Below are 14,535 nucleotides of genomic sequence, written 5' to 3'. Positions count from 1 at the left end.
ACATATATATATATATACACACAAACATGAATTAATGCAGAAGTAATGCTTAGTTCATCATAATAACACTCCAATTCCTCAGAATATACCGTATGTAAGAAATTATGATTAAGATACCTTAATTTACAGTCAACCTGACCACTCGTCATTCCTAGACCTAACCACGTTAACACGTCTAGCTGATAGGATCTAGCAATTACCCCCACCCACGGCAGAAAAACTGGAGCCTGCCATGCCATCAATCAAGCTCCAGTACCAGTACTCCTGAGATCCAGTTTGTTGCAGTGTACCATGTGGTAACTACTCTCAGCCAGACTCTCCGGTTCTCTAGTGAGCCTTTACTATCCGAGTTTATCTTTGTACTAACACTGTTGTCTCTGTTGAACACAAATTAGAGAAGTGCTTTCAACCTCCATCCGTGTAGAAGGTGTGGGTCCAGACATCCCCCTAAAAGATATCTTCTTTAATAATTGCCTTTTTCAATTCCATACACAACACGTTGGAACAATAACACCAACTGCATTATGTACTTACTATAATCGGTAGTGTTATACTTATAGACTAGTTTACGTCAAATGAGTTCTTTTTCTTAATGGGAGATGGGATTTGTCTGAACACAAATTACTGTCAATGGAGTCTGGATGTGCTAATAGCTATTTTTCTTGCTAAGTGGTATTTTAATGTTGCGAAGATGTTGCTCTACTAACTCGACGCCCCAGCTCAGCTACCTGTGAGCAGGTGAAGGGGGGGCCAAGGATGGGTTTTAATTAGCAGAGAGAGGAATGGCTGCTGAGGCGGGCAGAAAAAACAACCCACCTTCCCCTGCAGAGAAGGCACAGCTAACAGTAAACACAGACACAAAGTAGAAGGTGAAGATCCGGGGACTCGTCACACCTGCCGAAACCACCGGGCGTCCCGAATTCAGCAGAAAGCATCAGAGACTATTCGGTTATTCTCATCAATCAGCGAGCCATTGTTATTGGTGGAAACTCGGGGTAGAAAACACACTCTTTGTCTCGGCTCGTAAACTGTGGTGAGGCGCGCCGTGTCATCAACCCCTGTTGGTTTTCAAATGCATCTCCGGAGTACAGGCGCTTAGATGTTTTGCGTGTGTTTTCTCGACTTGCAGAGCGGTCCAGGCTCCCACCGAATCTGGTTCTGCTGACGTCTGCCGCTGAATATTAATACAGCACTTTTCTTAACATGATTACAAAGTGCTTTCCAGAAACACAGCAGATAAAAACCATGAGCAACGAAACCGACAACAATGAAGTAAAAGACAAGAAATGGAGGTATCATAAGACACCTGAGAAAATGAATTGTATAAAATATATATACACGTATACATACATATTGTATAAACAGAAACTGTACGTACTTGCACATATACGTAGTACGTTGATTAGGCAAGACAGCCCTGGAAGATAAAGCCCAACAGCATGATAAATATTCATAAACACTTTCCTTTATAAAGGGATATAAAAGATGCTAAAGATCTGGGGCATCTGATTTCAGTAGGCAGAGTGTTCCTAGTCTAGGGAGACAGATGGATTATGATGATGGTGTTGAGTCAAAAAAATGGTTAAAAACAAAAATGTAAAAGTATGTAATCATCATCAGTGAAATGTACTTAAAGTATTGTGAAGATCCAAGATTTGGGATCGGCAACTTCTCCGTCCCTCCTCCCTTTCTGCTAAAGCCCCCCAAAAAAGGAGAGCTGTGCACGATGGAGCGGGGTGGGGGGGGGGGGGGGGGGGGGGGGGGGGACCAAAGTGCAGCGTACCCACTGCATCTTTAAAGTATTAAAAGTAAAAGTACTCAATGCAAAGAAAATCCTCCCATTGTAGAAAGAGTAAAGCTGTGTGTTTAATGACATCATCATCTCAGCTGGACCTGGAGCCGTTATATTGTTGCTAGGTTACTTTATAATAAACATCAGATTTGATAAATGACATCTGTTTTGTGTGCAGGAATCTTAATGTGCAAAGTAACTAGTAACTAAAGTAACTAGTAAATAAAGTAACTAGTAACTAAAGCTGTCAGATGAAAATTGGAGTAAAAAGTAGAATATTTATCTCTAAAATGTAGCAGAGTAGAAGTAGAAAGTGGCATGAAAAGAAAAGACTCAAGTAAAGTACAAGTACCTTAACATTTGGACTTAAGTACAGTACTGGAGTAGATGTACTTAGTTCCATTTCACCAGTGACTGTAAGCAGAACAAAGCTCATCCATGTCCTCTAAAAGCTGATCCCCAGTGACAGGATGTACTTCACACTAACTACCTGTTGGTCACCAGTGGTTTGGACAACGTTGTCTGAACGTTTTGGACAACGTTGTCTGAACGTTTTGAACAACGTTCGTCTCAGTGAGTTCTTTGTGCGGCGGCCTCCAGAGCTCAGCGCCACCCAAGACGATTGGAATTGGTTTGGCGTGAGTGTTTATACTCCTATCCCAGAATGCTGTGTGGACGAGCCGGACCTTGCTCCGCAGTGCTGTGGAGTAAGGTCGGTAGACCCTCACCCCCCCTCCTCAGGCACTCTATCCCAGAGAACCCTCTCTGATGACTGTGAGATATTCTGGATGTTGTTTAACATGGATAGAAAGTGACTAAATCATGACCACATGCATTAAGATATCTTGTAATGGAAGCCCAGTGGGCTTGGATATGGGGTAAGCATGCAAAAACTGGTCAGTCCACATTAGGACAGAGCACCAATGTTGACAGATTATTATGAAATATCTCTGTATTTGTTCTGCTGATGTTCCGGTAATGACTTGACTCAGAGGTTTCCCTCAAAACGAATATTTCTCAGATATCAGACAGCAGCACCAGAGTCCTTCATTATTCCAATTCATTCTGCCTGGATGAACCAATCACCAATAAGCTCTCCAGCGGCTGTTTGGGTTTGTTTTGTCCGGTTTAATTTACTCAAAAATCAGACGGCTTCAGTCAATAAAAACGTTCCCTGTGCTCACCGGCTCTCCAGGGCTCTTTTTATGACAGGATTAAATTGTCCAACCCACAATTAGTAGGAAGTAATTTCCCTGGTGTGCATCTCTTTTCACTTCTTTTCTAGTCTATCCCACAACTCCTTCCACACCCCCACCCCCCCTTCACACCCCCATCCCCCCACTAACGGAGCCAGTGACACAAAAAAAAAATCTTTTTCTGTTCCAAAGAGATAAATCTCATTTTGTTGCGCCAGCTGCAACTTCCAATCTACTTTGGCCCCACAAAGGATAATAGACTTGCAGAGAAGCATTTCCTGGTCCCGGTGCCAGCCGGCCCCTAATGCAGCCCAAGTGATACAAACATCTCAATTGCATGCTTGTTCGTTTCAGTTACAGTTAACATTCATTTTGCAGGGTTCAGGCTCGGGTCTCACTGCTGTTGTGTGAAGAGTGGCCCCGCGTATCTAACCACTACATGTGTTTCCTCCTTCACCAAAGAGGCAGAGAGTAACCCAGCTGTCTGCGCGCTACAGAAAGCTGGATTACATGTTCCAGATAGATCGGAAGGACCAGGCGGGCCAACACCGAGAGACAGGAACGTCAGAGCAGACCAGCATCGGATGCTCTACATCGTCTGGAACTCTCAGGGAAATGTTCGGGTTTGCTGTTTGGGGACATTGGACACAGGGACCTGCTGGTAGTGGTGTGTGATACTGCAATATTTGGTAGTGAGATATGCATATGTATATATATGTTGTATTACCACTGTATATTGTGTCTTTTTTGGCCTGAAAATCCAGCCACACAGCACTCCGTCTCTGTCGTGCTTGTGTGTGTGTGTGCTGCTGTCTTACATGTATGTAAGTATGTATGGTGTGGATCAATCTCATCACACTGGTAATGATCAATCTCAAATAGTAAACTCATGTATTTTGACTTTTTTATCTTATACTGTGTTTGTTTTTCTATGTGTATTTTACAATAAATACATAAAATGCTATAAATGGAAGTACAGTACCTTTACTGTAAAAATAATTTACTGTAAAGTAAGTTACTGTAAATTTTCCGTTAAATTTGTAACAGTGTAGAGTCTAATGTTAACCCTGTTCTTCCCGCCCCCCTTAACACACCAAATCGTTGGTACTGACATGTGGTCACCTCTACCATAAGGAGATTTTTCTTTTCATTGGGTGTTTTTTTTTAATGGAAATGTGGACCTTTCAGATCAGTTTGAGGAGTTCTTGTTGTTAGCGTTTCACACATTTTATGTGTGGGACTCTAGTCCTGGTCTTGGTCTCAAAACACTCTTGTCTTAGTGGTGACTTGGTCTGGGTTCATGTGGTCTTGACTGCATAAACACGGGTGTGAGTAGTGAGCAGGGTCCACCGCTGTGACTCACATGCGCTAACATGAACGAAGAGATCTGGGTTCACAGAACACACAGAGGCAGTGTGAGTTCATTCCCTGCTTGGCTGTGCTCGGAGTGTGTGGCATATATCACCTTTTTAAAAGATTTCGTTTTTTAATAACCCACTTAAGTGCCTGGAGTTGGTTTTGGCGTCACACATGGAAACCCTGTAATACTGGTGAGATCTATGAGAAATGGTTTCACAGGGAGCAGTTTCTGAAATAAGCATCTGAAAACAATGCATTTCCATCCTTTAGTCCTACTTTTACTGCTTCTGAATGTTTCGTAGGAGAGATGGAATTAAGGAATGGCTGCGAGAAGGACAGAAGCTTTGTTTTTAGACCGAGTCACTGATTGGTCCCTCAGAGGTTTCCCAGGGAGATGGAGAGCACACAGAAGCATCCAGATTCCTCCCTGTAAACTCAATAATAATACTAAGGCATGAGAGATAGCCAGCAGCTAGAGGCACAAGACCGAGGGGGGGGGGGGGGGGGGCAGCTATGACACAGAATACGTTTTGTGTTTTGTTTATGCATACATCCATTTTTCATTTGAAAAAAAGTTTGGCCATATTCCTAACAAAAAAAAGAATCAAAACTTAAACCAGGGTCTACTTTCAAGCAGAAAGTGGACCCTGCAGTCCCACGTCAAAATGTCCTTGGGCAGGACCCTGAACCCCGAGTTGCCCCCGATGCTGCCCCATCGGAGTGTAAATGTGTGTGAGTGTGTATCTGATGAGCAGGTGGCCCCCAGTGTGTGATTGTGTGTGAATGGTGATTGTTAACCCTTGTGTTGTATTTTTGTCAAAATTTAAAATCAACACTTTTTTAAAATTTTTCTTACATTTTTGTCCCTTTTTTTTAACATTTGTCACTTTTTTTTATGTTTTCAACACTACGTAACACTAACTTATTAACTTTAGTTTTAAAGTTATTTTTTGAATTTATGGTCAATAAACCTCATATAGGAAATTCTACCTAATGTTTGAGTTAGAAAAGCAGAAATTAGGAATTATTGAGACTAAAATTAAAGGAATGGATGTAGATGATAATCACAGACTGGAATATGTCAACTTTTACTCAATGCTATGTATATAATTTTGAATAAGACGCCCCAAAATTAATGAAAGTACAGATTTGTACTTGGCAAAGAGCGTTGGGTGGAATCAATCATGTTATTTTGGGGAATAAAAAGAACATTGAAATAGGACAACGGGTCAATTTGACCCGAGGACAACATGAAGGATTAAGACCTTGGAGTAGTCGTTCTATGAAAACGATGAAAAGCTTCTATGAATGTTTCTATAGCGGTCCATTTAAAGGCTGCTTCAGATGCAAATACACAAGGTCGACACATAGGACACAAAAACACACCTACATGGCAAAAGTCACCAGCTGGCTAAGCAGCAGTGAGTCTTAGCGGACAGTTAGCATGAACTTTGCGAGGTACTGATTATGCAAGCAGTTACTTATCTTCTGAGGGCTGTCAGGCTCTTGATGGATGCATTTTATTTGCAACTGAGTGATGAAGAGAAATAGACACGTGGGTCTTTTCCCTCACTGAGATTGAGTGTGCCAGCAACTGTAACCTTGCCGCTCCCTCTTTTTGGTATGGATGTCTACATTCAGCCAGCGTGATGGATTTGCCAGAGCTGTGTAACTCCGTCAGTGAGTGAGATCGTTCATCTGCTGCCATGTAAAATTGCGCTGAAGTGGGGCAATCCCTCAGTAGAAGCCTGGAACAGAACTTTAATCACGTTTACTGCCATGGAGAGGGAGCAGAGTGCGAGCCATTTACATATGGAAACTAGCCCATCTCAACAGAGACGACTGTGGGGAAAGAGCCTCATAAACATTTTAATCTACCACCGGGTATGTTCATATTGTCACACTTTAAAGAGAGATTTGAGTGATCATCTCACTATGAAAATGGATATTGATTGGAGTTGCGTTGATTTGTGCTAGGGGAAAAAAGGCTACTGAGAAGCTCCAATACTGGATTCTAATATATTTAATTGTTGCCATATTGAGCGATTTTTGCTAAGGGGGGAGCTCAGGGGCCTGCATTGGGCTGTCTTGGGATATTTTCAAAATATCAAATAAGTCAATATTGAATAAAATGATGATTAACCTATTGGACAACCAATAGGAGAGATATGGCCACACAAAACCACAGCCAACGACTAAATATTGCATGGATTCATGGAGACCTATCTCCCATTCGGGGACAAAAAAGCAGGCAATCCATTGAATGTAGGGGGTCCCAGCCCCTGAAGACATTAACAGTCTTTCACAGACTGGCACAACAATCGTGGTTAATTTGGCTACCAATCGGTAAGTTAGTAATAACCATGGGCAAAATGTAAAATGAGTTGCTCGTTATGATGAACCTACATTAACATGCACTGCAAACATGAAGTTATCTACACACTCCCCGGCAGAGCTGTATGTCAGAGCACAAATGTCCGAATCAGTTGGATCAAATGGTCCTCAGCCTGCTACCTCGCTAGTCCAAAGCCCTTGTAACGGGCTGATGTGTGAATAGAGCCGCTCACTGTGCCGAGTATTTACAGCGACCAGGTGGGCATGTTTTACGCATAATCAGGGCGTCACTGGAAAGGAGAGCTTGATCTCAATTGACCCTCCCTGCATTAATAAAGCTGTGATATATATATACACTGTATAACAATGGTCAGTTTGGGGTCACTTACACATTTTCATACCACTCCATTTTAGACAGAATACCAGCTGATCTGAGTGGGGGTGCTGATCTTTAATGTAATATCTACATTGGCCATTATCAGCAACCATTCCTAAGACACATTCTGTTAACTTTTCTGATATAACTTTTTTTTTTTACACTTACTGAGGAAACATTGGAGAACCAGTACATGAGGTAACCTGAAAACTACTGCCCTGGTGAAATAAATGTAACTGATCTGTGGCGTGAACTACTACGACTAGCGCTTTTTAGTCCCTGTTCCATTATCTTTATAATTGTCAATTTGCTTTGTAAATTATAGAGTGGGGTCTAGAGCTACTCTATCTGTATTTGATACTACAAAATTGAATTAAATTGATCTCAGCTGGTATTCTGTCTGCAATGGAGTGCAATGGAAATTTCTAAGTGAGCCCAAACCTTGTGAAAATGCATATATGTGGCTTTTGTAACTGGAAGAGACAAACAGAGGATGAAGAAGAAGCATGTCAAACAAATGAATGGAACAGCAAAGTTGTTTATGACCAAATTATGAACGGTTATGACTAGGATGAAATCCTGCTCACTCTACCCAAAACGATTATTTTTGGGGCTTTTCCACCTGTATTTGATAGGAGATCTAGGTGCCAAAAGGGAGAGAAACCATAACAGGTCAGACTCAAACCCTGGACCTCTGCATCAAAGCATAAACCTCAAAGTATATGTGCTCCTGCTCTACCCACTGAACCAACCCGGCCACATCTTTCACATTGTTTTGAAGGCGGATACATCTACCTCTTCTAAATATTTAGGGGGATATATCCCCGTTGTCCCCCTCAACATGTACACCTATTGAATTCTCTGTGAAGGAAAGATACACAACCCTAAATTGAAGTGGATTTTCACTGTTCCCTTCTCCCAGCATCGCGGATAGTCAACCTTTTCTGTGCATGTAAGATTTGTTTGGCTCACTTGAAACAAAGCAGCGGAGCCTCAATGCTTCGGAGTGCAAATGGTCATTTTATCATGTCAAACTCAGCAGATTTGATTATCATCCCCTGCTCTCTGGATTCTCCCAACCAGTCCTCTCTGGCTACGCTGCCAGGAAGCCAGTTGCACTGCAGAGGGATGTGAAGCATCTATCTCCCACACAAAGAAATGTCAGAGGTCAATTTGAAAGTAATGGAGTGGAGGGAGAGCTAAAGGGTGCAGATGCTGGTGATTCATATCAATTCAATTTACCTTCAGTGAAAGAAATGGTTTGAAAGGTCTAAGCATTTTCATGTTGACTACAGCAATAACAAAATTGTATAGTTGGTATGTGCAGTTATACGAGCCCTCCATCAAATATAAACGATTTTTTTTTAAAGGGCAGGGGGCATTTAAGGACAAGTAGTGTAAGAGGTTTGTAAGGTAAAAGTTTTTAAACAGGTTATATTCTCAGAAAATGAAGAGAGAACATGTCACAGGATGAAACTGTGTGACATAGTAAAGGTCTCTCTGTCACGTCAGGCTCACACCGGCGGTTTACTCCCATGAAAGAAGTCGAGCTTTGTGATCATTGGCTTAAACGTCTCTTTACAGAAGTCGCTGTGTTGCCTTGCAGGTTCACATCAGGTTAAAACTACAGACCCTGAACTTTCCTGTATGCAGTTTGTTTGCTGAAAAATCAAGAAGGTAACCAACTGCCACAAAGCGCAATGGAAACAGGCTTCGTGAATAAAGGATGAAACACGCTCGCACTACACTGTAGAGCTGAAAGCATCAGATCTGCGTGGAGGGATGAGTGGACTGTAACCAGCTAATACGTACACAGGATACTCTTTACTGGAATGTATCTACATTAGAGTGGCATGACATGGCATACATGTCATGAACATGCCATAAAACATAAATTGAGGGGTGGCAATAGATCAATCCGCAGGTAGTTGGGTTGGGAACTGGAGGGTCGCTGGTTCAAGTCCCTGTACGGACCGGAATGTGGAGGTGGAGAGTTCCCAGTTGACCTTCCGGTCCTCTTGAGCAAGGCAATCCCAGCCCACCCACTCTGACATTTCTCCATTAGGGCATGTGTGTACAATGTAATTTCCCATAGGGGATCAGTAAAGACCATAAACAAAAAAATTAAACATTTATGACATAACGCTTCTTTTACTAATTCGGTCATGTGTCATGACAGTGTCATGTCACTCTAATGTAAAAAACTTAATTGTCTCCTTATCCTCTGCAGTGGTTTGTCGGCACCCAACTGGACTTCCACAAGGGAGACATTGGCTGCTGTTTCTGGTGTTGGGATTGGATCCGCGGCTGCCGCTGCTTCAACACCAGCTCGAGACGGATCTACTGGGTCAACAGCTCTGTTGTCACCGTTTCCTCAGAGAGGTTTTCTGGACATTCCAGAGATTGCATGCATTCCTGACTCAGCTTTAACTTCATTTCGAGCTTCAAGCAGCTGCTTACCCGTCTGACCGAGCCAAGGATGCGTTCATCATCTCTCACCTTGCTTGGAAAGCCGAGTCGTGGGCAGCTGCGGAGTGGAGCCAAAAATCTGTGGTATGTGACTCTTATTACCCAGACCTTTACTAAGATTTTCCAAAAACGTCGCTCCTGGTAGGGAGGCTCCTCGTGCTTTGGGATTACGTCGAGCTAAACGAAGAGTTGCACACTATGCCGTTGAGTTTTGCACCCTAGCAGCCGAGAGTGGCTGGAACTCTTTTGCTCTATCCGACACTTTCCTGTGTGGTTTGTCTGCTAAAATGAAGGATCTCTGGGCACCATTGGACCGACCAGCTGATTTGGATGCGCTGATAGTGTTAGCCATAAAGATTAACAATCAACTATTGGAAAGGGAGAGAGAGGACTCTCACGGGAGCAGCACTGCAAGTTACCAGAGCTTTGTTCCTAGATTATTGAGTGGACTCATACATTGCTAAACACCTGCCTCCCTGGTTCCAAGAGGACTATGTTTGTGGTCAAAGGATGATTATTAACCGGCTCCTGCTGTACCTTTGCCTCCATTCTTTTTGGAATATAAACACTAGTAATCTGTTATTTTCTGTCTGAGTCGTGCATTTGAGTCCACCACTGTACCGTGATAACAGATCCTTTATAACCCAGCCTCCATCTTGCCCCCCCAGCCCCTCTTCAAAAGCTACAGACTCAGAAATGGCACACACTAAGGAATGCTCACCGTGGGACTGACTCCAGTGGCTGGAATTCTGCACCAAGGCCGAATTTTGGGAAAGAGACTTCAGATTCAGTATTAGGGGACCACTAAGGTCTCTGTAAAAGAGACTTCAGATACAGTATTAGGGACCACTAAGGTCTATATAAAGAGACTTCAGATTCAGTATTAGGGGACCACTAAGGTCTCTGTAAAAGAGACTTCAGATACAGTATTAGGGACCACTAAGGTCTCTGTAAAAGATACTTCAGATACAGTATTAGGGACCACTAAGGTCTATATAAAGAGACTTCAGATACAGTATTAGGGACCACTAAGGTCTATATAAAGAGACTTTAGATACAGTATTAGGGGACCACTAAGGTCTATATAAAGAGACTTCAGATACAGTATTAGGGACCACTAAGGTCTATATAAAGAGACTTCAGATACAGTATTAGGGACCACTAAGGTCTATGTAAAAGAGACTTCAGATACAGTATTAGGGACCACTAAGGTCTATATAAAAGAGACTTCAGATACAGTATTAGGGACCACTAAGGTCTATATGAAAGAGACATCAGATACAGTATTAGGGACCACTAGGTCTATGTAAAAGCACCAAAAGAGCACCATGTCTTGGGACCTTTAAGTGCTTAACCAGGTGCAAAATAATCTCTTTTAAGAACTAAAATCACAAAAAAGTAACGTTGTTTGCAATTCTCTGCCAGTGTTTGCACTGTTCTTGACTCCGGCCTGCGGCCCTTTGCTGCATGTTCTTCCCTTCTCTCCCCTTTCATGTCTTCAGCTGTCCGGTCCAATTAAAGGCCAAAAATGTCCACAAACATAATCTTAAATAATAAACAAAAAGCTCCTACCTGGTGCTTCAATAATGCCAGCCAGATTGAATTGGGGATTCCAGCATTTTGACCTTCTGTGCATTGTCACACTTCACTATATGTCACCATATACAGTATGTCACTCAGTTCTTGGTGGAGATGAAGATTGAGTTCAGAAATGTGGTGTAAACACAGATGAGCTCCTTAACATCTCCCACACGCCTGTCTCCCTTTCCCTGCCACCCTCTCTGTCTGAGACCACCCACTCTGTTCTGGACTGACTGCAGTCAGCGGTGCTTTTCTCAGGGCCTGGTGGCCTCCGATGAGCGCACACAACAGGAAGTAGTAGGTGGAGGCGGTGGCCCAGCTCTGACCAGGCCTCAGCAGTCAGCATTGCAGAGTAGGTGGCTCAGGAGATGAAGGTGGTGGGAGGATGGCGCCCCCAGATAATGATTTCAGGTCAGTTACATAACAGAGTCCGCTACATATTTTTTTGGATGGAAGGTTTGGAAGATCTCAGAGGCAGGTAGTGTGAGGATGCAGCTGTGTTTATGGGCCACTTGGCATGCTGTGCAAAATGGGAGACCTTCGCCCACGTGGAGCGCTGCAAATGTGCACATCCGCATGCAAAGTAGAGAACTGAACAGGCAAGAGACTGGCATGTACTCTAGATAAAGTCAGAGACCACCTTTGACATGACATTCATCTTTGGAATCTTGGATAGCTGTATTCTCTAAGCTGAGATCCAATCCAGTGCTGAGTATTTGATTGAAATGTCTTTCACATCTAATTCCTGCAGATATTACCTGAAGCTGAAGATACTCCAAATCCCCTCCCATTGTGTCTTTAAAGTACAAAAACTTGATATAAATATGACTAATTACACTTATTATTATACAATATTGTCTCAAAATATCCCAGTTACATACATTTAAACTACTACTTGTTGTACTAGTTAAATAAATGATGTTTAACTGCTAAGAAGAAGCCATGGTGCTGATTGTTTGGTGGGGGGGGGGGGGGGTCAGATGAGTCTGGGCATTTAAAACCTTAAGATTTACATCACCTGGTCTTTGGGGTCACTTAGAACTTTTCATAGCACTCCATCATTGACTGATGATATAGTCACCTAAAAATGCCAAAAATAGTACAGGTAGCCATATTTAAAACTATTCTACCAATAAAGAGATGTATTCACCAAATGCAGAAAACTTCACTGATTCATAGATCTACACATCAGTAAAAATCTTTTTTTTATGAAATCCACTGGTCAATTCCACCTTAAATACCTGACCAATCAAACGGCATCACAATCGAGGCTTACAACAAAAGAGTGACTGATACCCACTTTAAAATCCACAACCAAAGGTCAATATCCGCAAAGACATATCACAATAACCCTCCATCACACAGAGCAGACTGTGGCCACAGGAAGGGCTCCGCTGCCGCCCACTGTCCCACCGGAGTGTGTGGTGGGAGATGAAACACAAGGAGACAGTAATGCTTTACATCTCCCGACTGCACAGCCCGTGGCCCGGTCCGGATAATGGACCCAGGTCACTGATACTAAACGCTGTTATTGACCCGCATCACAGGGAAGAGACAGAGACAGTAAAGAACAGATATTTATTGTTATCCAATAGTCCTGTTCTTTCATCCTCTCTTTTGTATTCACAACCAGAGGGTAAAAAAGGCTTTCCTGTTTGATTTCCTGCTGCTGCAACGTCCCAGAAGGGCAGCGAGAAAGATTTGCTGCTGTTCAATCACGGCTGACACCCTCACCCAGCTGTAACATTTGGATCACACAATCCGGGCCTTTTCTGTTTCCCCAGCACCACCTCGCTCCTGTTCTCCCATTCTCTTGCCCTCTCTGCACCGTCAGGTCCCATCCTGCGATTGAGATTTCACTCCTCAGTGTTTTGACACGCACCAGAGCCCTAACACTGATTACAGCATCCTGCAGGACTGCATTAGCACTGCATGACCAGACACCCTGCTGCTGTGTGTGTGTGTGTGTGTGTGTGTGTGTGTGTGTGTGTGTGTTTGTTAGAGTTAGGTGCAAGGTGTGTTTGTTCAGCCTCATGTATTGCAGCTGGAGCGGCCATGTTGCCACTACTGCTACCATCACCATCACCACCACATCCATTACCCAACAGCAGCCACACCGTCCCAGCTCAGCCCAGCCTACAGCATCTCAGCTTGGATAAAGTCCCAGAGACTTCCCCCTGTGGGGGATGGAGCATCAGACTAATATTGAGTCTTCTATGCACAACAACTCAGGAGCAGCACATCTTATATTCATATCAAATTAATATTTTGTCATGGTGTGTTTTCACTGATAACCTGCAGAGATCTGAAGAGCAGTTAACCATCCTCATAAATCTATTCTATTTTAAAATAAATAGGACCATAATTCATAAAAATGAATGGCAAGCTATATTGAAGAACACTTGAAACTAGCAATTCGTCCATTATTGTTAATGTCCATGGCTAAAGCCTACAACCTCTATCCAGTAGCTAGATCATTAATTGTTGGTAATTCATCAGGAATTCAAAACGTTCCTGGTCAGCTTCACATGTATGTCGAAACACACACAGTAATAAAACTACAGAAACACTGTTGTTCCTCTCTTTATCTCCTTATGCATACACACTTGAATATTCATGCTCACACACAGAGACTCCTTTTTTTCATCTGTTTGCATCCCTAGAACCTTTTTTGCCTCCCTCAGCATTTCTTATTGGGCCCCCACCCCAACGCACCCCATCCGCTCCACATCCCAAAGGCCCTGGGAGCTCATTCTCTCTGCGAAGAGTTAACAACCCCCCTCGGGGGTTCCGACAATGCAATCAAGCAAGGCAATATGTCTACTGTACAAAGAGAATACCAAAAGTAAGTAAAGAAAAAATGAAGAAAGATTCCAAGATCCCCCCCCCCCCATCCCTCTCAATAGTTTATTAACTTTCACGGCTTGCCAGTCTCTGGCAGAGAAACAGACGGAGTGGAAAGACAAGGAGAATACTTTGGATTTCAAGACCACAAGACACTACCAAGGGTTTATCAAAATATTAGTTTGTTTCCGCTGCAAACGTTACGATGCGATCGACCCAGTCCATGATTTAACATCCCTATGTAAACATCTGAACATCTGTGTTTTGCTCACGAGGCCAGCACATGCAGATATTGGTCCATTAAACCAATTTCAAGGCAGTGAAGAGGGTATGTGCAAGTATTTTGGGTTGGACCAATCTTATGTACCTTGGTGGAGCGTGCGCCCACCTGGGCTGAATCCTTGGCTGCAGCCCGGGTTCTAGTCTTGCATTGCCAGACCTTCCTCCACACCACTTCAGAGGAGGGTCTGGTAAGTCTACACAGCAGTGATGGGAGAAAAACGTTCTCTGGTTTATTGGCATTTCTTTAAACAAATCATAATCGTCTTGGGCGGGGCTAAGCTCCAAACGGAGCCACGGTGCTT

The 14,535-nt window shown here is 43.1% G+C and overlaps 2 long non-coding RNA genes across 2 annotated transcripts in view; one reads left to right on the top strand and one right to left on the bottom strand.

Annotated features, from left to right (window-relative positions):
- Positions 1-717: 717 nt before the first annotated feature.
- Positions 718-14,535, bottom strand: part of LOC117937367 — a 16,562-nt gene continuing 2,744 nt past the window's right edge. Inside the window, exons 2-3 of the long non-coding RNA XR_004655134.1 lie at positions 11,152-11,154; positions 718-728 (exon numbers count right to left, since the gene is read on the bottom strand). This is a non-coding gene — a long non-coding RNA (uncharacterized LOC117937367). The remainder of the gene's footprint in view (positions 729-11,151; positions 11,155-14,535) is intronic.
- LOC117937368 overlaps positions 2,087-14,535 on the top strand; it is an 18,000-nt gene continuing 5,551 nt past the window's right edge. Inside the window, exons 1-2 of the long non-coding RNA XR_004655135.1 lie at positions 2,087-2,202; positions 4,329-4,332. This is a non-coding gene — a long non-coding RNA (uncharacterized LOC117937368). The remainder of the gene's footprint in view (positions 2,203-4,328; positions 4,333-14,535) is intronic.

The sequence above is a fragment of the Etheostoma cragini genome, chromosome 21 (genome assembly GCF_013103735.1).
Source record: "Etheostoma cragini isolate CJK2018 chromosome 21, CSU_Ecrag_1.0, whole genome shotgun sequence".
Lineage (NCBI taxonomy): Eukaryota > Metazoa > Chordata > Actinopteri > Perciformes > Percidae > Etheostoma > Etheostoma cragini.
Note: the sequence above shows the minus strand (reverse complement) of the source record. Positions and strands in the feature narration are given on the sequence as shown.